The sequence below is a fragment of the Schistocerca cancellata genome, chromosome 6 (assembly GCF_023864275.1).
Source record: "Schistocerca cancellata isolate TAMUIC-IGC-003103 chromosome 6, iqSchCanc2.1, whole genome shotgun sequence".
NCBI lineage: Eukaryota > Metazoa > Arthropoda > Insecta > Orthoptera > Acrididae > Schistocerca > Schistocerca cancellata.
Window position 1 is genome coordinate 434,929,181 of NC_064631.1, and position 21,340 is coordinate 434,950,520.

Sequence of the window (21,340 nt, forward strand, 5' to 3'; positions counted from 1 at the left end):
GCATAAAAATGAAAATAAAAATCATCCTATCCTATTAGCAAACACATAAACACTTCGTCCTATAAGTACATAAAAAAGGACTGTCAAAAGAAATCCATTGTCCAGGGTCATGAGTACCCAACTTACTGCTGTCATAAGATACTCATAATGATTACACGATTACTCACCACATGTCCCCAGGGGTCCTCACCTATCGTCGTGTTATTTCAGCTTGGAGGTAGTCGCACTGATTCTCTATTAAATATCAAGTTGCTTGAGTTAATAAGCTGCTTCCATATACGTCTTCTGGGGTTTCACATTCTGGTGCCCTCAACCGTACCTAGTAGTATGTGGCGGCAAGTTACACTTTCCAAATATCTTATAAGATGGCAACTCTGAAAATCAAACACTATTAATCTCCATTCGTATACAAATCCTTCGCCTACAAGTCACCAAGTCACTTCATCAACATCGCAGTACATTTAAAAAATCTCACTGAATCATGCTCACCTAAGGGGAATAAGAACATTACGACTGTAATTAATCATCAAGAATTACCTTACTTCCAATGACTCGCCACGTCAATACGCCCGATACCTTTTTAGTCATCAAAAAACAAAAGCCATCTTACTGTAATAGGAAACGCTTCATCTGAGCCTCATAATCATTCATACGTTATGAAGCTGCACAACACTACTCTTTTCTGCTCAGAAGAAGAAATAACTACACATATATTGGGGGACCCTTTACAATTCACAGAAAATATACACTTTAATTTTAAACACACCAGAGTGAATCAAAACATTGGAAAATATACACTGTAAATGTACTAAACAGACACGACTGGGTTTACCGCGGGCACACCAATACTGTGGCCCTCTCTCAACAAATCTTCCCTAATATCGTCTTCCTTTATTCAAATGCACATCAATATCATCAATAGCACCGGTCCTCATTAAGTTTGACGCCAACCGAGCCAGCCAACAGTCATTGATCCCTTTGATTAGAGGCATTTGTCGTATTGTGCCGCGGGTTTGCGGGACGAATTTCAACACCCACTGGCAGACCACCCGTACTGTTTACGGCACCCCTGTGGTTGCTTGTTCGATAATTATTCTGGGGTCGGTCACGACTACCGTTCCTGGGTCCGCTGTAATTGCGCCTAAATCTCTGCTCATTACCATATCTTCTAAACTCCCAGAGGTGTCTTTGATTTCCTCTAGGCGAATGATGACCATTGGCATAGTTCGTTCTGCCCGCGTTCCGTGAGAAGTCGCGACGCTGCCAACGCTCGCGCATTCTGTAACTCTCAGGCGACTCATTACGTCTGTATCGCCACCTGTCTCTACGGCTGCGGCTTCGCTTGCGCGGCCGCTGCTCGTAGGCGCTCTGACCGTAATTCTGCGTGGTGCCATTCGCATCGCACTCAAGCTCTAAAAGGAGACTGCGAAACCCCTCTACGTCATCCTTACATCGTCCTGCAAGGATAACGTGCCGCAACTGCATTGGAAACTTTCCCAGGCAAATACGAATAATTTCTGCAGGTCCATAAGGATCGTCAAGATGTTCATTCGCCTGCAGCATGTGCTCGAACATCTGCACAGGGCTGGAGAATTTTGACCTGTTTAACTCTGGTAGCATAATGAGTCCGTGTTTTACACGACTTTGCGCTGCCACTGACCAATATATTGACAGGAAGTGTTGACGAAACTCCCCAACAGTGTAGCAATTGCGTGCAATTGACCTCATGCGCGCCACTGGCTCACCTTCGAGGTAGCCGCACATATACTCTATTTTGTGCGCACTGGGCCACGTAGGAGGGAGGGAGAACTCGAACTGCTGTAACCAGGCCCGCGGGTGAATCCCCGTAGCCGAGTTACGGAAGACTTCAAACTTCCTTACGGTCAGAAAATGTTTAAAGTCAAATTCGTGAGTTTCCCTTGGCGAACGTTCCTGAGGGGATCCGCGCCGTTCCCACCTGGTACGAGATCCGTGATCATGACGATGATCAAATTCGCCATCGTTCCCGGAATCATCGTCGGAATAATGGCCCTTTCGTTCATTTCTTTCAACTTCATGGGCCTTTAACCCTTTTAGGTGAAGTTCTAAACGGGCAATGCGCTCACATATTCCCTCGGTAACCCCTCCTTGTTGTATGTTTATTTCACACTGTCCACGCCGACATTTCGTTATCGACCGTATTTCGTCTGCATCCGCTGATGACGAGGTAATCGTTTCCCTATTATTGTCAGACTTACGCGCCACTGCGTCTGAGATCCTGGCTATTTCTTCTCGCATCTCTCGGTGGGCCGTGTCTTGCTTTGTTTGCGTAAGCCCTTGCTCTCGCTCGAGAGCTATTATCGCCTGGCTGAGGGTTTCTACCTGCGCGCTAAGGTGGACCGGACACTTAGCCGCAGTGTCCTCTATTCGGGACACAAGAGCCGCGTGGTCACTCTGGCATTGTTCTGCTAACGCGCGGAGATCCCTGGCGGAATTTCGTCCTACTCGGGACTCAAGAGCCGCTTGTTCACTCTGGCATTGTTCTGTTAGTACACGTATATTCCCAGCGAACCTTTCTTCTTGCTCCATCACCCGCTTGCTAATGACTTGGTGTCCCTCTTCTAAGGCGGAGATGCGTTGGTCAATGATCGCCAGTTTCTCCCCAACACCCTGTACTATTTCACTAGTCAATCTTTTATTCGCTTCCTCGATATGCCTCCTAATTTCATCTGCTTGTTTTTTATTACTGTCTAGTAATTGTCGTAGCATAGCCTGTAATGAATTTGCATCTATCGAATGATTCGAAATCACTACAGCGGGCTCAGGATGGACAACACTTATATTTGCGTTTTCCGCGTTTCGTTCCTGGTCGGACTCGACGTTTTGACCTCGTCCTTGTTCAGGGTTATTGTCTGGCAGGTTTTTCCGATCGCGGCTCCCTGAACAGCTACGCGTCTCCATCATAAGGATAGTTAATCCGTGCTCCAAATTACAACAAAAATAATGCCAAAGTCTCCTAATGGACTCACAGTCCCCACAAAGCACCCAAGATTTACTATATGACACCGATACACGCCACAGAACAAGAGTCAACCCACACTTGTAACACAATTGAATACTAAATCACAATATCTATACAGCAATACATATACAAGATAAAACATGTAAGAAAATGCACACCTATATCATAAATTCACGTAAATTCTGTATCACAGAAAGACAATATACCAATTAGCACATCCAACCGAAAATAACTAATCCTCACTGCGCATCAGAAGATTCCAGGTTTACCGAAATCCTGGCAGGGTCGCCATGTGTAAGTAGCGTGAATATAAGTAGCGTGAATATAAGGACGCTATGTGCAAGAAGCATGAAGCGCCCTTTGAATGTATCCTGATAGCTAAAAGAGCCACGCGCACTTTGAATAAGAAAATGCTACTTGACACTGAAATCAATATAAAAGATAGGGTCGCCACCAACTCTAGCCACACGACAAAGAAGAAGTAGCACTGAGTCGGAAAATTACTTAATTTATTAATAAGAAAAACTCACAAAAGAACATTCATTGTAAAGTCATTGATAAAGAATGGGATGTAGTTATTAATATGATCCAGGCATTCTTCCCGTGAATCAAATATTGAGTAAAGTAAAAAGGGCGTGAACACCATGCGTAAGTGCAGCCTGCAGCAAGATTCGTGAAAACACGATCTATTCCAGAGCATTTGTTTCAGATAAAAAAAGGGACACTAATCACTACACCTGTGCACATGGAAACGCTGTAGGTGGGCCAACAAGGAAAACTACGAGGTAAATGGCGAAGGTAACGGCGACGTAACATCGGTACACACGATAAGATTGAAGGCAAAATTATTTATTCCTTAAAACATTGATGTAGTGCATCTATAGACTGCTGTTGCATGCTAACTGTGTACAATTGCTTGTGAAATACTACACGTTTCATAACAGACTCGCGTGTCCACTCGGTCCGCGGAGACAATTTCTATGGACCGTGCCCAAATTTTAATCACATGAGACAAAGAAAATTCACAAATACACAAAAATTTACCAAGATCTGAAAAAGATTAGAAGCATACACACACAGTTGTAGGCACATAAACATTCACACTGCACCGAGGGCACTTCAACATATGCAACTCCCTTGTGCTGCGTTCCTCTCACGGATCAAAGTCCAGACTGCATTGGGAATCAAACTGAAAGTCTACAAAAGCCTTGCATTCCCTGCTGCAACCCAGCAAGTAAATCTTTATAAGACGAAATTCGTGACCAAAAGCTAAAAGCTCCCCTCTCTATGTGACAACGCGCCACGCGGTCAGTCCAACTCACCCTTCTTCAACTGGAGCACAGCTGTGTACGCTTCCCGTACCGGCGGCAGACTGCCTCCCGCTTCTCCAGCCTCTTCCACGCTCCGCGTGGACCGGAAAACCCCAGGATGCCATTTCCGCCACCAACCTAACGCAGGTGGATTTCTCCCAAGTAGCGGAAACCTCTTTGCCGACTTGACCACTACGAGAGTTGGCAATGAAAGGTGGCTACTGGACCCTTTCACAGTAAACTTTAATTCAATTTTATTTTTTCGTGTCGCATACATCATTTAATGGACATTCAAAATGTATTTGTGGAATTAACTGATTCTTCGTATAACATAAAAGTGGAAAGCGATTAGGTGACAATTTAACTGTAAACAGCAATAAGCTTACACCGAAATACGATGTAGTATGAACATTGGTCAAAGGTATGTTATCTCTGGAATTACGTCGTGTAGTTGTTGGATACGCGACGTAGCGACGCCTTGACGACGGAATAATAATTAACAACTCAGTATCCTCGCAAAATCATGATGTGTCATCGGCTTGGGTGATGGATTGATGATTCAAGACATATTTTCAACGTTTCAATACCCATTCTCAAACTGGACATAACTACAGTCAACAAGTTCTCGTAAACTGGAAAGTCCGTCACGAACACTCAAAGGACTTTTGGTTATCATTTCAAATCAAGGGAATCATCGCCTTATCTAGTGATGCAGTCACTATATTTATAAGCGGAGAAGATCGACAAACATCGAACACCACTGCTTTAATTGCAAGCAAGGGCGGCGCACACACTCCAGCATGCTGCTCCACTGAGACGCTGATATCAGTTTTCAGAGACAGTACCTGAAAAATAACCAAACCGCGCGAGGAGTTTCTTCTTCTAATAGTTACAGATTGGCGTTGTCGTGATCGACGGACGCCGTTCCACGTCATCTCGACTGGGACAACCATCACCATTGAGCCGAGACAAAACGAGACGCCACACAGTTATACCGGCCTTAGAGAAATGCTGCTCTAATAATTCACATTGCAGTCGGTGTTGTGTACTTGTATGAAGTTAGATTCACAACCGACCACGTCTGTTGTATCCTTCACTTTTTTTAGCAGGTGATATCTGAGACATATTATTCGAGGATATTTGGTGTAGCAAGCACACAAATGAAATAAACGGACCACGCTATGAGATTCCTGACATATGACTATTTACATTTACGTCTACATAAATACTCCGCAAGTCACCATATGATGCGTGGCGGAGGGTACTCTTACCACAACCAGTCATTTCCTCTCCTGTTCCATTCGCAAATAAAACGAGGGAAAACCGTTTGTCTACATGCCCCCGTACGAGCCCTAATTTCCCTTATTTTATCTTCTCAGCCCTTACTCGAAATGTATGTTGGAGGCAGTAGAAACGTTCTGCGGTCAGATTAATATATCCGTTCTCTGAATTTTCTCGATAGTGTCTCGTGGAATGAACGTCGAATTCCCTACAGGGATTCCCATTTGGGTTCATAGAGCATCTCCGGGAAAGTGTTGATCGAACCTACCACTGTCAAATCTAGCTACCCGTCTCCGAATTGCTTCGATGTCTTCCTTTAATCGCACCTGATAAGCATCCCCAACACTCAAGCAGTACTCAAGATTGGGTAGCTCTAGTGTTCTACACGCGGTCACCTTTCCAGATGAACAACACTTTCCTAAAATTCTCCTAACAAACCGAAGTCGATCAATCGCCTTTGCTATTAGAGCCCTAAGGTTCCATTTCATATCGCTTTGGAACGTTGACGTGGCAATGTCAACCGGCACACTGCTAATGCTTTATTCGAAACTCTACATCTACATGGTTACTCCGCAATTCACAGTTAAGTGCCTGGCAGAGGGTTCATCGAACCATTTTCATACTACTTCTCTGCCATTCCACACCTAAATCTTTCCGTTCGAGCTCTGATTTCTCTTATTTTATTACTATGATCATTTCTCCATACGTAGGTGTGTGTCAATAAAATATTTTCGCATTCGGAAGAGAAAGTTGGTGATGGAAATTTCGTAAATAGATCTCGCCGAAAAGAAAACCGCCTTTGTTTCAGTAACTGCCACCCCAACTCGCGTATCACATCAGTGACACTCTCACCTACTACGCCATAACACGAAACGGCTACCCTTCTTTGCACTTGTTCGATGTCCTCCGTCAATCCTACCTCGTAAGGATCCCACACTGCGCAGCAATATTCCACCAGAGGAAGGACAAGTGTAATGTAGGCTGTCTCTTTAGTGGGTTTGTCGCATCTTCCAAGTGTTCTGCCAACAAAGGGCAGTCTTTCTTTCACTTTCGCCATAATATTATCTATGTGGTCTTTCTAATTTAAGTTGCTCGTAATTGTAATTCCCAGGTATTTAGCGAATTGACAGCCCTTATACACTCCTGGAAATTGAAATAAGAACACCGTGAATTCATTGTCCCAGGAAGGGGAAACTTTATTGACACATTCCTGGGGTCAGATACATCACATGATCACACTGACAGAACCACAGGCACATAGACACAGGCAACAGAGCATGCACAATGTCGGCACTAGTACAGTGTATATCCACCTTTCGCAGCAATGCAGGCTGCTATTCTCCCATGGAGACGATCGTAGAGGTGCTGGATGTAGTCCTGTGGAACGGCTTGCCATGCCATTTCCACCTGGCGCCTCAGTTGGACCAGCGTTCGTGCTGGACGTGCAGATCGCGTGAGACGACGCTTCATCCAGTCCCAAACATGCTCAATGGGGGACAGATCCGGAAATCTTGCTGGCCAGGGTAGTTGACTTACACCTTCTAGAGCACGTTGGGTGGCACGGGATACACGCGGACGTGCATTGTCCTGTTGGAACAGCAAGTTCCCTTGCCGGTCTAGGAATGGTAGAACGATGGGTTCGATGACGGTTTGGATGTACCGTGCACTATTCAGTGTCCCCTCGACGATCACCAGTGGTGTACGGCCAGTGTAGGAGATCGCTCCCCACACCATGATGCCGGGTGTTGGCCCTGTGTGCCTCGGTCGTATGCAGTCCTGATTGTGGCACTCACCTGCACGGTGCCAAACACGCATACGACCATCATTGGCACCAAGGCAGAAGCGACTCTCATCGCTGAAGACGACACGTCTCCATTCGTCCCTCCATTCACGCCTGTCGCGACACCACTGGAGGCGGGCTGCACGATGTTGGGGCGTGAGCGGAAGACGGCCTAACGGTGTGCGGGACCGTAGCCCAGCTTCATGGAGACGGTTGCGAATGGTCCTCGCCGATACCCCAGGAGCAACAGTGTCCCTAATTTGCTGGGAAGTGGCGGTGCGGTCCCCTACGGCACTGCGTAGGATCCTACGGTCTTGGCGTGCATCCGTGCGTCGCTGCGGTCCGGTCCCAGGTCGACGGGCACGTGCACCTTCCGCCGACCACTGGCGACAACATCGATGTACTGTGGAGACCTCACGCCCCACGTGTTGAGCAATTCGGCGGTACGTCCACCCGGCCTCCCGCATGCCCACTATACGCCCTCGCTCAAAGTCCGTCAACTGCACAGACGGTTCACGTCCACGCTGTCGCGGCATGCTACCAGTGTTAAAGACTGCGATGGAGCTCCGTATGCCACGGCAAACTGGCTGACACTGACGGCGGCGGTGCACAAATGCTGCGCAGCTAGCGCCATTCGACGGCCAACACCGCGGTTCCTGGTGTGTCCGCTGTGCCGTGCGTGTGATCATTGCTTGTACAGCCCTCTCGCAGTGTCCGGAGCAAGTATGGTGGGTCTGACACACCGGTGTCAATGTGTTCTTTTTTCCATTTCCAGGAGTGTATTTGTGCGATTTACCGTAAACCCAAAATTTATCGGATTTCATTTAGTACCCATGTGGATGACCTCGCACTTTTCTGTGTTTAGTGCCAATTGCCACTTTTCGCACCATACAGAAATTCTCTCTAGACCGTTTTGCAATTGGAATTGATCGTCTGATGATTTTACTAGATGGTAAATTACAGCGTCATCTGCAAACAATCTAAGGGGGCTGCTCAGATTATCACATAGATCATTTATGTAAATCAGGAACAGCAGAGGGTCTATGACACTACCTTGCGGAGCGCCAGATATCACTTCTGTTCTACTCGATGATTTACCGTCTATCACTACGAACTGTGACATCTCTGAGAGGAAATCACGAATCCAGTCACACAACTGATACGATACTCCGTATGCACACAATTTGATTAACAGTCGCTTGTGAGGAACGGTATCAAAAGCCTTATGGAAATCTAGGAATATGGAATCGATCTGAGATCACTTGTCGACAGCACTCATTAATTCGTGGGAATAAACGTTCAAATGGCTCTGAGCACTATGGGACTCAACTTCTGATGTCATCAGTCCCCTAGAACTTAGAACTACTTAAGGGGAGCCGGAGGTGCCTATGCTGCCCATGTTAAAATCACTAAGTTTGAGGAACATTTATGAATAAATTACCAAATAGAAAAAGTTGGATTTTTTTTTACATATAGAGTGGTTTAGTATTGCAGTTATGACAGAGGGATTTTGGAGTATCTTTTCTAGTTTCCTTCCAATTATTTTTTTTATTAATGACCCAATTTTTTTACAAATAATTGCTTTATAATTAAACTGAAATGAAACTACTGAACATATTGCCAAATGGCTGTGTTGCAATGTAAGTTTGACCACTAGGAGTGCTGTATAAAAATTTCATCTCTCTAGCTTGAGTGGATTTCTGAAAATGTTCCTTATATTCGAAAAATTCTAATTTACGGGAAATGGCTATCAAAGTTTCTCAATACATTCCTGCACTATAGGATGGATTATCAGGGTCTTCTTCTTCATCCTCCAAAAGCTTCCTCTTCTGTTGTCTTTTCTGGCCTGTTGTTCCATCATACTTCATATGCCTTTCTCTTCTTTCTGCTCCTCTTATCCTTTCTCTGTCAATATTTCTTAGTGCTCGTACAGTGTTTACCCCAGCTGTAAATCCTAATGCCTTCAGAACTTCACACTTCACACTGTTCCCTTGGTTGTAGGTTGCTATTGCATCATAAATGCCAAAGTGCAGTGTTTTTATGCTTACAAACACCCTTTTAGGAATCACTTTCCAAATCAAATTGTTTAAGCTCTCATTAGGATTCTGTGTCTTTCCGTGTAGACATTTGTGTAACAATTCTGGCTGTGCTAAGTCATGAAAAATTGGTTTTATTGCATTTATCATAGCTGCTGGCAAACCATGTTTGTGATCATAGTCCTTTTTTGCATTATATTTGCACCAGGAATCTTTTGGGCACAGGCTGTGTTGAGGGTAATCATTGGAAGAGTCAGTATGAAGGAACAATGCCCACACTGCTTTTCGCATGTAACTAACATTACTAGTATTTTGCCTTATAGCATACCCATAGTATCTCCGTAGACGTTCAATCACCTCATCAGTGTCTATGTTTATAGTGTTTCAATTTTTTTGGCTCTACAGATACATAACACGTCTGATACATTTGGTAATTTGTGTTATGTGCTGGAATATTCAATAAATTAGTGTTTTTGATGCGATATCACCTTCCCATAGGGCTTTCTTAATTTTATGTCTAATGTCAGACATCTTTGTTAACATATTACGCAGAAACCGCTACATTTAATAAGAAGGAAAAAAATTAATGTTATATTGAATTCGATACATGTAACAAATATTAAAAATGTAATTGAATTTAGTGGTGGGGTTTAAGGGCGCTCAACTACTGAGGTCATTAGCGCCCATTGAATTTAGTATAGTAGTCTAATATTTGCGTAACTGAAACTTACATTCACAGTATTAGTTTTTTTATTACGCATCTATTGCAAAGTTGAACTCGTAGAACACCACGCCCGACATGTATGTAGATAATTCATCTATAGATTTCGATGAGTGACATTGCGAGTATCAAAATATGTGACATGTTGGTATCTTTTGATTGCATTGGTTTAGAAGTTTAAATTTTTGACACTGTCAATGGACCTTAGTCACTAGTATTTGACACAAATTTCAAGTTGATAGCTCTACCCGCCCCGGAGAAAAAACGGGAGTTTAACAGCCAACGAGGCAGACAGACACAGACAGATAACGAACTGATCCTACATGAGTTTTTTCTTCTATTTATGGTGTGAAACCTTGCTTCTTGTCAAGTTCCATGATTCAAGATCAAAAGGAAGTACCCTATAGAATTTGTTGAGTGAATTTGCAAGTATAGAAATATATAAATGGCCATATCTTTTTATTTCATTGACTTAGACGTTTAAATTTTTCACACTGCCGAGGAGCCGATGACCTTCCTTAGAGAAAGAGGTTTTCACAGTCAGGCAGACAGTCAGAGACACAGATGGACAACGAAGTGATCATACAAGGGTTCCGTTTATTCCGACTGAGTTTCGAAATACTAAAAATAGAGATAATACTCAGCCGAGACCACCAGACTGGCTCGAATTCTGTCCGAGCTTCGCTGCTATCTGGAGTTGTGGCAGCTGTACCGCTAAATGTCGATGCAACGGTTTTCACAGCGGCGGCTGACTTAAATGCGTCATAGTTCAGCTAGTTGCATCAAAATATTTATAAATTATTCACATGAACCTTCTCGTGAATCACTCTACTTAACGGTCAAAAACTGGATCAAAATCCCCACAGTAGCTCCTGAGATTATGCCATACATACGGACAGAAGTGAGTAGAGAAAAGTTTTATACAGGGTGATTTTTTCCACCATGCAGGCAATCGTCGTAGGCAACACCATCCCCGCTTCCGTCTCCTGGATTTTTACCTTAGCATATATGGCCGCCCTATTAACCTCACCCCCACCCTCAAGTACCTTGGTGTCACCCTCGACCTCAGCCTTTCCTGGAACCCCCATCTTCAGACAGTCCAAGCCAAGGCACGTACCCGACTCTGTCTCCTTAACTCCTATCTGGCCGGACATGAGGTTTGGATCCCTCCACTATCCTCCACACTCACAAACCCCTCACCCACCCCATCCTCTGCTATGCCAATTTTGCCTGGATTTCCACCCCTCCCATTAACTATAAGTCCATCAAAATTCTCAAACGCCATGATCCTCTTCTCACCTATCGCATCCGCCTCCCATCCCCCATGCAGATCCTTTATGAGTTGATTCCTTTCCCACACATTCTCCTTTTCCTCGAATGGATACAGATCCTTTACACATCCAGCAAGCTCAATCCCCCACACTCGCTTGTCTCTCCCATCCTCACCCATCCCAGCCCATTGCTACACCTGTATTCTATCATCCAACCTGCTCTCCATCTTCACACTCTCCATACCCTTGCCCAAGGTGGCTTCTGTCAACTCCCCGTCCTTCATGATGTCCTTTTTCCCTCCATCTACGCATCCTTCCAGATCTAACTCTCCCCTCCCATTCCCCCCTTTTCCCCCAGGGCTTCCTCTCTCCCTCCTCACCTTCCTTTCTCCCCCCTCCTCCGCCCTTTTCATCAGTGTGTTTGTAAGTGCTTCGCCAATGATCGTCACCGGTGTTTCCGTGCATCAGTGTTTCTTCGTTTAGTGCTACAGTGTTTTCATCAGTGCCCTCCTACATTCGTGACTCCATCTGGATGTCTCCAACTGTTCTAATGATGACCACTTTGTGTACAGTGCCTTCTGTCGAACGGCTTCTAATCTATCATGTAATGTTCCCCATCATGTATTAGTATGCTTTTATGTTCTATGTCTTCTATGTCTATCTGTTGTATCTATTGGCTGAAGAGCGGCGTATGTAGGCCACTGCCGGCTCGCCTCGTACAAGGCATGAAATTACAATAAAGGGGGAAAAAATCCACCATGTACGATCTCTAGGGATTGATCGATGAGAGGATATGGAACAATAAATGTCTGATGAGCTTATGTCTGGAAATGCATGGAAATGTATGTCAAAAAGTTTCCATGTGCCTCAACCCATGCTTCTACGCGCCTTGGCATGTTCTGTCTCACACGTTCACATCGGCCAGGCTGCATCCAAATAGTGTCAAATGCAGCATGATTACGCTGCTCCAGTGTCTCAATATCTGGAATGGACTCTGCGTACACAATGCTTTTGAGATGGCCTCGTAACCAGAAATCGCACAGGTTGAGATCCAGTGGACGAGCAGACCATGCAACTGGACCCCCTCGTCCGATCACTTCTTCCAGCAGAGGGGGGTGGGGGGGGGGGGCGGGGCGGGGCGGGGCAAGGTCACTCTCAAGCTAGTTCTGGCCTGTTAGGCGATGTGTAAGGAAAACTGGTCCCAAAACACTGTGGCCAATTATTCCGGCCCATACATACTGGCTGCAGCAGTGCTGACGATTCGCTGTCACCATACCATGGGGGTTCTGCATACTATCCCACAGATGACTGTTATGAAAGCTGAAGATACCACTCCCCGTAAAGGTGACCTCATCTGTGAATGGGATGGTTCACAAATCCCGGAATCGTGGTTGTCTGGTGAAGAAACCAGTGACAAAACTCCTCCTAGTGTCGAAAGTCTGACACTATCGATTCAAATACGGAACCGTTGTGTACAGCGCTATGTCACATCCACTATATGGTGCCGCCTTGCCCCCCTCCCCCCCTCCCCGCCCCCCCCCCCCCCCCCGTCGGAACTCCGAGTACTCCCTCGTGCATGGGTGTGTGTGTGTTGTCCTTAGCGTAAGTTAGTTTAAGTTAGATTAAGTAGTGTGTAAGCTTAGGGACCGACGATAACCTCAGCACTTTGGCCCCATAGAACTTACCACAAATTCCCCAAAATTCCAGTCAGCAAGAGAAGTGAATCAGACACGACATTACCAACTACTATGACAGGAGAGGGCGCTAGGGAGTGACGTACGAGGAACAGTACCACCCTCTAGAAGGAAATCATGCACACTATAACTGTGGTTGCATGGTACAGAGCGTATTAGACAACAGTCTCTGTAATAACGTACGATTGAATAGCTGGTCTCTTGCATAGAGACTATGCATTCCCAGCATAAGTTCATTAGACCTTTTTTGTTCCGTATCATCTCATCGATCAATCTGTAGAGTATTTACACGGTGGGAAAAGTAACCCTGTATATACAGGGCCGGCCGTGTGACCGAGCGGTTCTAGGCGCTTCAGTCCGGAACCACGCGGCTGCCACGGTCGCAGGTTCGAATCCTGCCTCGGGCATGGCTGTGTGTGATGCCCTTAGGTTAGTTAGGTTTAAGTAGTTCTAAGTCTAGGGGACTGATGACTTCAGATGTTAAGTCCCATAGTGCTCAGAGCCACTTGAACCACCATATACAGTGTGTTAGGGGTTGGTTGGTTGGTTGGTTTCGGGGAAAGAGACCAAACAGCAAGGTCATCGGTCTCATCGGATTAGGGAAGGAAGTCGGCCGTGCCCTTTCAGAGGAACCATCCCGGCATTAGCCTGGAGCGATTTAGGGAAATCACGGAAAACCTAAATCAGGACGGCCGGACGCAGGATTGAACCGTCGTCCTCCCGAATGCGAGTCCAGTGTGCTAACCACTGCGCCACCTCGCTCGGTAACACCGAGGGGTATAAGTGCAGATATTTTTATAGGTGACCGACGACTGTGTACTGAACAACAATCAGTATTTACTTCATTTGCAGACTAAGAATTATAGCTGTTAAGAATAGTATGTTTTAGGTTGGTTAGTACTTCGAAATACATGTGGCAAGAGCAAGCCATTAATGCTTATTTTCATGTGGGCAGTAGCCAAGGAGTTGAAGTGTGGCTGTGTGGGCACAAAGCGATTAGTCCAGTAGTCGTAAAACCGCGGCTCGCGCGGCATGTGCGTTTCTTTGGCCCCTTGAGAGCGGCTGTCCCAAAAAAACAGACGTGCGGGGGCTTACAGACAGTGCAAATGAAACTTCGTGGCCCACGGACGCAAACCGGTTTTCAGTCTCCACTAGTCTATTTTGAAAAAAAATATGGCGTTAGACATGGGTGTAAGTGACTCAAATCACGTGCATCCGCTGCCACTCACGTCGCTTTTGATTCTTGTGACAGTATCTTCGAAAGTGGTGGCGAGTGGTGGGAGTGGAAGATGGGGAGTGGGGGGGGGGGGGGTCAAAGGGATACCTATTCCTCTGATGATTGTGGAACAGTTTCTAGTGAAAATCGCGCGATCTACCGAAGGATGATACTTAAGTTTCAAAGAACTATCAAGGGATCATTTGGAAAACGATTTAATAATAATTCTGAGTCGGAAATAGGTGAACAGATGATGATACTGATAAAGAAATATAAAACTCAACTCCTTCCGAGCAGGCCATGAAGACCTAACGGTAGCGACCGGCCGCCGTGTCATCTTTATCCCAAAAGCGTCACTGGATGCGGCTATGGATGAGCATGTGTCAGCACAACGCTCTCCCGCTTGTATGATAGTTTACGAGACCGAAGCCGCTACTTCTGAGTCAAGCAGCCCCTCAGTGTCCCTCACAAGGGCTGAGCGCAACCCGCTTGCCAACAGGGCTTGACAGTCCGGATGGTCACCCATCTAAGTGCTAGCGCAGTCCGACAGCGCTTAACTTCGGTGATCTGAGGGCAGCCGGTGCTACCACTGCGGCAAGGCATGTGTAATAACAAACAAAAGCACTTCCAAATAGGACTGGTTTTCTTCTTTCTATTTTTACATACGTAGTTGGCGTGGCGTTATCTTTAGGCGAGTGCTCTGAACCGAAGATAGCGTTTGCCGTTCTTTCCTTATTCTGGTCTGCATATTAATACGAACAATCATTTTCAAGCAGGAGTCTTATGAAGGGTAGTCGTCCTGTCGATGAGAACTTGGAACGGGGCGTAAAATTAAAAACAGTATACAAAACTGACTTACTCAAACATTCCAAGGGTATGCAAAGCCGTTGTTCACATCAGCTATTGGCGGTAATGGCCATTATTTAATTTCATTAATACTTTACAATTTAATTTTATTATGTGTTATGTCATGTCTTATTCAACAAACCTGAAGTATAGATACGACTTGAAACTTTAAATGAAGTTTATTAAATTGGTATAATAGAGCACTGTGGAATCAAAGATGTAGTGTCCTGTACTGGGAAACGCACATTGAGTTGCATTGGACATACAAACAGGTACGCTGAAGGATATATACGAAACAGATATATGAGGTTTGTGTTGGTGGGAGAGTTCGAATAGGTCGGCTTCAATGAACGTATCTCCGTAAGACTGAGGGTGTTTTTCTACTAACGGCCGGCTTAGGGGAATCCTAATTAAGAGAAATGATGATGTACGTACATATGAAGGGCTTATTTCAATAGTGGTACAAGTCCATTTTTGTTCACATTGAGATACAGAGTGCTAAAGTTAAATGACCGCTGAAAAATCTGCGGTTGAGATACCAGAAATATTCAAGCATATGGCTTCTTGCTAGAGATGAACCTTTCTTTCTGTTTGTTTGGCTCATTAATTTCAGAAGCATTATAGACAGAAAAGTGGAAGTAATGGACTTGTACCACTATTGAAATAAGCCCTTCATATGTACACTGAAGCGTCTAAGAAGCTGGTATAGGCATGCGTATTCAAATACAGAGATATATAAACAGGCAGAATACGGCGCTGCGGTTGCCAACGACTATACAAGACAATAAGTGTATGGCGCTGTTGTTAGATCAATTACTGCTGCTACAATGGCAGATTATCAATATTTAAGTGAGCTTGAACGTGGTGTTATAGTCTGCGCACGAGCGATGGGACACAGCATCTCTGAGGTAGCGATGAAGTGGGGATTTTCCCATACGACCATTTGACAAGTGTACCGTGAATATCAGGAATCCGGTGAAACATCAAATCTCCGACATCGCTGAGGGATCCTACAAGAACGGAACCAACGACGACTGAAGAGAATCGTTCAACGTGACAGAAGTGCAACCCTATCCGCAAATTGCTTCAGATTTCAATGCTGGACCATCGACAAGCGTCAGCGTGCGAACCTTTCAACGGAACATCATCGATATAGGTTTTTGGAGCCGAACGCTCACTCGTGTACCTTAGATGACTGCACGACACAAAGCTTTACGCCCCTCCTGGGCCCGTAACACCTACACGATTTTAGGCAGGTGTACCAGTTTCTTTGGCTCTTCAGTGTAGTTCAGGTTTTAAAAAAACTTAGCTCTCAAACGAAATTTCAGTAGTTATGCTGTTGATATTTGGCTCCTTTGACTAATGAGTTGGCCGACGACTGGATTAGCTCACTTAGTGGGCAGTTACGACTATGCAGAAAGCACCAGGTTGTAAATTATGTAATATCTTCGGAGCAAGGCTATTAGACGTAAAGCCTCGACTTAGCCGCGCGGTCTAAGGGGACTTGCCACGGTGCGCGCGGCTTGCCCCCCGTCAGAGGTTAGTCCTCCATCGGGCATGGGTGTGTGTGTTGTCCTTAGCGTAAGTTAGTTTAAGTTAGATTAAGTAGCGTGTAAGCCTAGGGACCGATGACCTCAGCAGTTTGGTCTCATCGGAACTTACCACAATTTTCTTTTTTAAATTAGACGTGGAGAAACAGCTACACTCATGCTCATAAATTAAGGATAATGCTGATACATGGTGAAACAACGCTCTGGTGGGCGGTCTGCGGGTTTTAATCACCTCAGGGTGTGACCATGCGGTGCATTTGACCTGCGTTCGTCGCACGGTGGCGCTGGCAGCAGTCCACATACGTAGAGGTGTATTGGGCATGTCAGAGTACGGTGCAGCGAGTAAGTGTGCAAACGTTTTCAGACGTGCTAATGGTGACTGTGTGTTGAAAATGGCTCAAAGAACACATATTGATGACGTTCTGAGGGGTATAATACTAGGGCGACTGGAGGCTGGTCAAACACAGCAGGTCGTAGCACGGGCCCTCCGTGTGCCACAAAGTGTGATCTCACGATTATGTCAACAATTCCAGAAAACAAGAAACTTGTCCAGGCGCTACAGTACGGGACGTCCACAGTGTACAACACCACAAGAAGACCGATATCTCACCATCAGTGCCCGTAGACGGCCACGGAGTACTGCAGGTAGCCTTGTTTGGTACCCTACCGCAGCCACTGGAACAGTTGTCTCCAGACACACAGTCTACAGACGACTGAACACATATAGTTTATTCGCCCGGAGACCTGCAAGATGCATTCCACTGACCCCTGGTCACAGGAGAGCCCGTAAAGCCTGGTGTCATGAACACAGTACATGGTCATTGGAACAGTGATCCCAAGTTATGTTCACGGACGAGTCCAGGCATAGTCTGAACAGTGATTCTCGCCGGGTTTTCATCTGGCGTGAACCAAGAACCAGACACCAGCCCCTTAATGTCATTGAAAGGGACCTGTATGGAGGTCGTGGTTTGATGGTGTGGGATCGGATTATGACTGATGCACGTACGCCCCTGCATGTCTTTGACAGAGGAACTGTAACAGGTCAGGTGTATCGGGACGTCATTTTGCGCCAGTAGGTCCTCCTTTTCTGGGGTGCAGTGGGTCCCACCTTCCTCCTGATGGATGATAATGCATGTCCTCTTCCCCCACCCCCTCGAGCTGCCATCGTGGAGGAGTACCTAGAAACAGAAGATATCAGGCGAATGGAGTGGCCTGCCTATGCTCCAGACACAAAACCCCATCGAGCACGTCTGGGATGCTCTCGGTCGACGCATCGCTGCACGTCTTCAAACCGACTACGACACTTCAGGAGCTCCGACAGGCACTGGTGCAAAAATGGGAGGCTATACCCCAGCAGCTGCTCGACCACCTGATCCAGAGTATGCCAACCCGTTGTGCGGCCTGTGTACGTGTGCATAGTGATCAAATCCCATATTGATGTCGGGGTACATGCGCAGGAAACAGTGGCGTTTTGTAGTGCATGTGTTGCGGGACGGTTTTTTCAACATATCAGCAATACCGTGGACTTAGAGATCTGTCGTGTGTGTTCCCTATGAGCCTATGCCATTAGCGCCAGTTTTGTGTAGTGCCACGTTGTGTGGCACCACATTCTGCAATTATCCTTAATTTATGACCATGGGAAATGAGATCGACAGGAAGTGCAAAATGGCTAAACAGGGGTGGCTAGAGTACAAATGTAAGGATGTAGAGTCTTATCTCACTAGGGGTAAGATAGATATTGCCTACAGAAAAATTAAAGAGACCTTTGGAGAAAAGAGAACCACTTGTATGAATATCAAGAGCTCAGATGGAAACCCAGTTCTAAGTAAAAGAAGGGAAAGCAGAAAGGTGGAAGGAGTATATAGAGGGCCTATACAAGGGCGATGTACCTGAGGACAATATTGTGGAAATGGAAGAGGATGTAGATGAAGATGAAATGGGAGATACGATACTGCATGAAGAGTTTGACAGTGCACTGAAAGAAGAACAAGGCCCCCGAATAGACAACTTACCATTGGAACTACTGACGGCCTTGGGAGAGCCAGTCCTGACAAAACTCTACCATCTGGTGAGCAAGATGTATGAGACAGGCGAAATACCCTCAGACTTCAAGAAGAATATAATAATTCCAATCCCAAAGAAAGCAGGTGTTGACAGATGTGAAAATTACCGAACTATCAGTTTAATAAGTCACAGCTGCAAAATACTAACGCGAATTCTTTACAGACGAATGGAAAAACTAGTAGAAGCCGAACTCGGGGAAGATCAGTTTGGATTCCGTAGAAGTACTGGAACACGTGAGACAATACTGACCCTACGACTTATCTTAGAAGCTAGATTAAGGAAAGGCAAACCTACGTTTCTAGCATTTGTAGACTTAGAGAAAGCTTTTGACAATGTTGGGTGGAATACTCTCTTTCAAATTCTGAAGGTGGCAGGAGTAAAGTACAGGGAGCTAAAGGCTACTTACAATTTCTACAGAAACCAGATGGCAGTTATAAGAGTCGAGGGGCATTAAAGGTAAGCAGTGGTTGGGAAGGGAGTGAGACAAGGTTTTAGCCTCTCCCCGATGTTATTCAATCTGTATATTGAGCAAGCAGTAAAGGAAACAGAAGAAAAATTCGGAGTAAGTATTAAAATCCATGGAGAAGAAATAAAAACTTTGAGGTTGGCCGATGACATTGTAATTCTGTCAGAGACAACAAAGGACTTGGAATAGCAGTTAAACAGAATGGATAGCGTCTTGTCTGGAGGATGTAAGATGAACACCAACAAAAGCAAAACGAGGATAATGGAATGTAGTCGAATTAAGTCGGGTGATGCTGAGGGAATTAGATTAGGAAATGAGACACTTAAAGTAGTAAAGTAGTTTTGCTATTTGAGGAGCACAATAACTGATGATGGTCGAAGTAGAGAGGATATAAAATGTAGACTGGCAATGGCATGGAAAGCGTTTCTGAAGAAGAGAAATTTGTTAACATCGAGTATAGATTTAAATGTCAGGAAGTCGTTTCTGAAAGTATTTGTATGGAGTGTAGCCGTCTATGGAAGTGAAACATGGGCGACAAATAGTTTGGACAAGAAGAGAATAGAAGCTTTCGAAATGTGGTGCTACAGAAGAATGCTGAAGATTAGATGGGTAGATCACATAACTAATGAGGAGGTATTGAATAGAATTGGGGAGAAGATGAGTTTGTGGCACAACTTGGCTAGAAGAAGGGATCGGTTGGTAGGACACATTCTGAGGCATCAAGGGATCACCAATTTGGTATTGGAGGGCAGCGTGGAGGGTGAAAATCGTAGAGGGAAACCAAGCGATGACTACACTAAACAGATTCAGAAGGATGTAGGTTGCAGTAGGTACTGGGAGATGAAGAAGCTTGCACAGGATAGAGTAGCATGGAGAGCTGCATCAAACCAGTCTCAGGACTGAAGACCACAACAACAACAACAATGAGCATGGGTGTACTAACAGACTGAAGTGGGTACATAGTAAGCCGGCCGGGGTGGCCGAGCGGTTCTAGGCGCTACAGTCTGGAACCGCGCGACCGCTACGGTCGCAGGTTCGTAATCCTGCCTCGGGCATGGATGTGTGTGATGTCCTTAGGTTAGTTAGGTTTAAGTAGTTCTAACCTCTAGGGGACTGATGACCTTAGAAGTTAAGTCCCATAGTGCTCAGAGCCATTTTTGGGTACATAGTAAGGTACTAACGATCACAATACCCGCCCTTATATCCCCAATACCATGTACATACCGACACTAACGTTTTTATGATAACGATTAGGAATCTTGTTGATACCACGTTGTCGAACTATGGTCGGTAGTGCTCCGCGGAAAGGAACTACGACGTCCCGGTGATGATCGTGGTGCGCAACCCCCGCTGGTGAGGCGGGCCTGCCCCCCTGCAGCGCCATATGGCCGGCCCGCGGCTGTGGGGCACGTTGGAGGCCGCCGACCGTGACGCCCCCAGACCTGCCGTTGGCTGCTGGACGGACAGCGGCGCCCGTCACGGTCGCGCCTCCCGCCGCTGGAGCAGGAGCCCGTCCCTGGACGCAGCTGCTCCACGGCTCTATTCACGGCTGCTCCTGCTGCCACGCTCCACGCCCAAACCAACTGCAATGGGAACGGTCGTCCACCATCTCGCAGTGGCGGATACTAAGTACAGCCATAATTCGTTTATGAAACTTTCCTGGGAGATTAGAACTGTGTGCCGGACCGAGACTCGAACTCGGGACCTTTGCCTTTCGCGGGCAAGTGCTCTACCATGTGAGCTATCCAACCACGACTCACGCCCCGTCCTCACAGCTTTACTACCGCTAGTACCTCTTCTCCTACTTTCCAAACTTCACAGAAACTCTTCTGCGAACCTAGCAGAACTAGCACTCCTGGTAGAGCAGCTGCCTGCAAAAGGCAAAGGTCCCGAGTTCGAGTCTTGGTCCGGCACACACTTTTAATCTGCCAGGAAAGTTTCATATCAGCGCATACTCTGCTGCAGAGTGAAAATCTCATTCTGGAATTTTTTTTAGCCTTTCTTTTTTCTGAGTTCTCAGTCTTCTGACTTGTTTGAGGCGGCCCACAGCGAATTTCTCTCTTGCGCGAACCTCTTCATCTCAGAGTAGCTCTTGCACCCTACA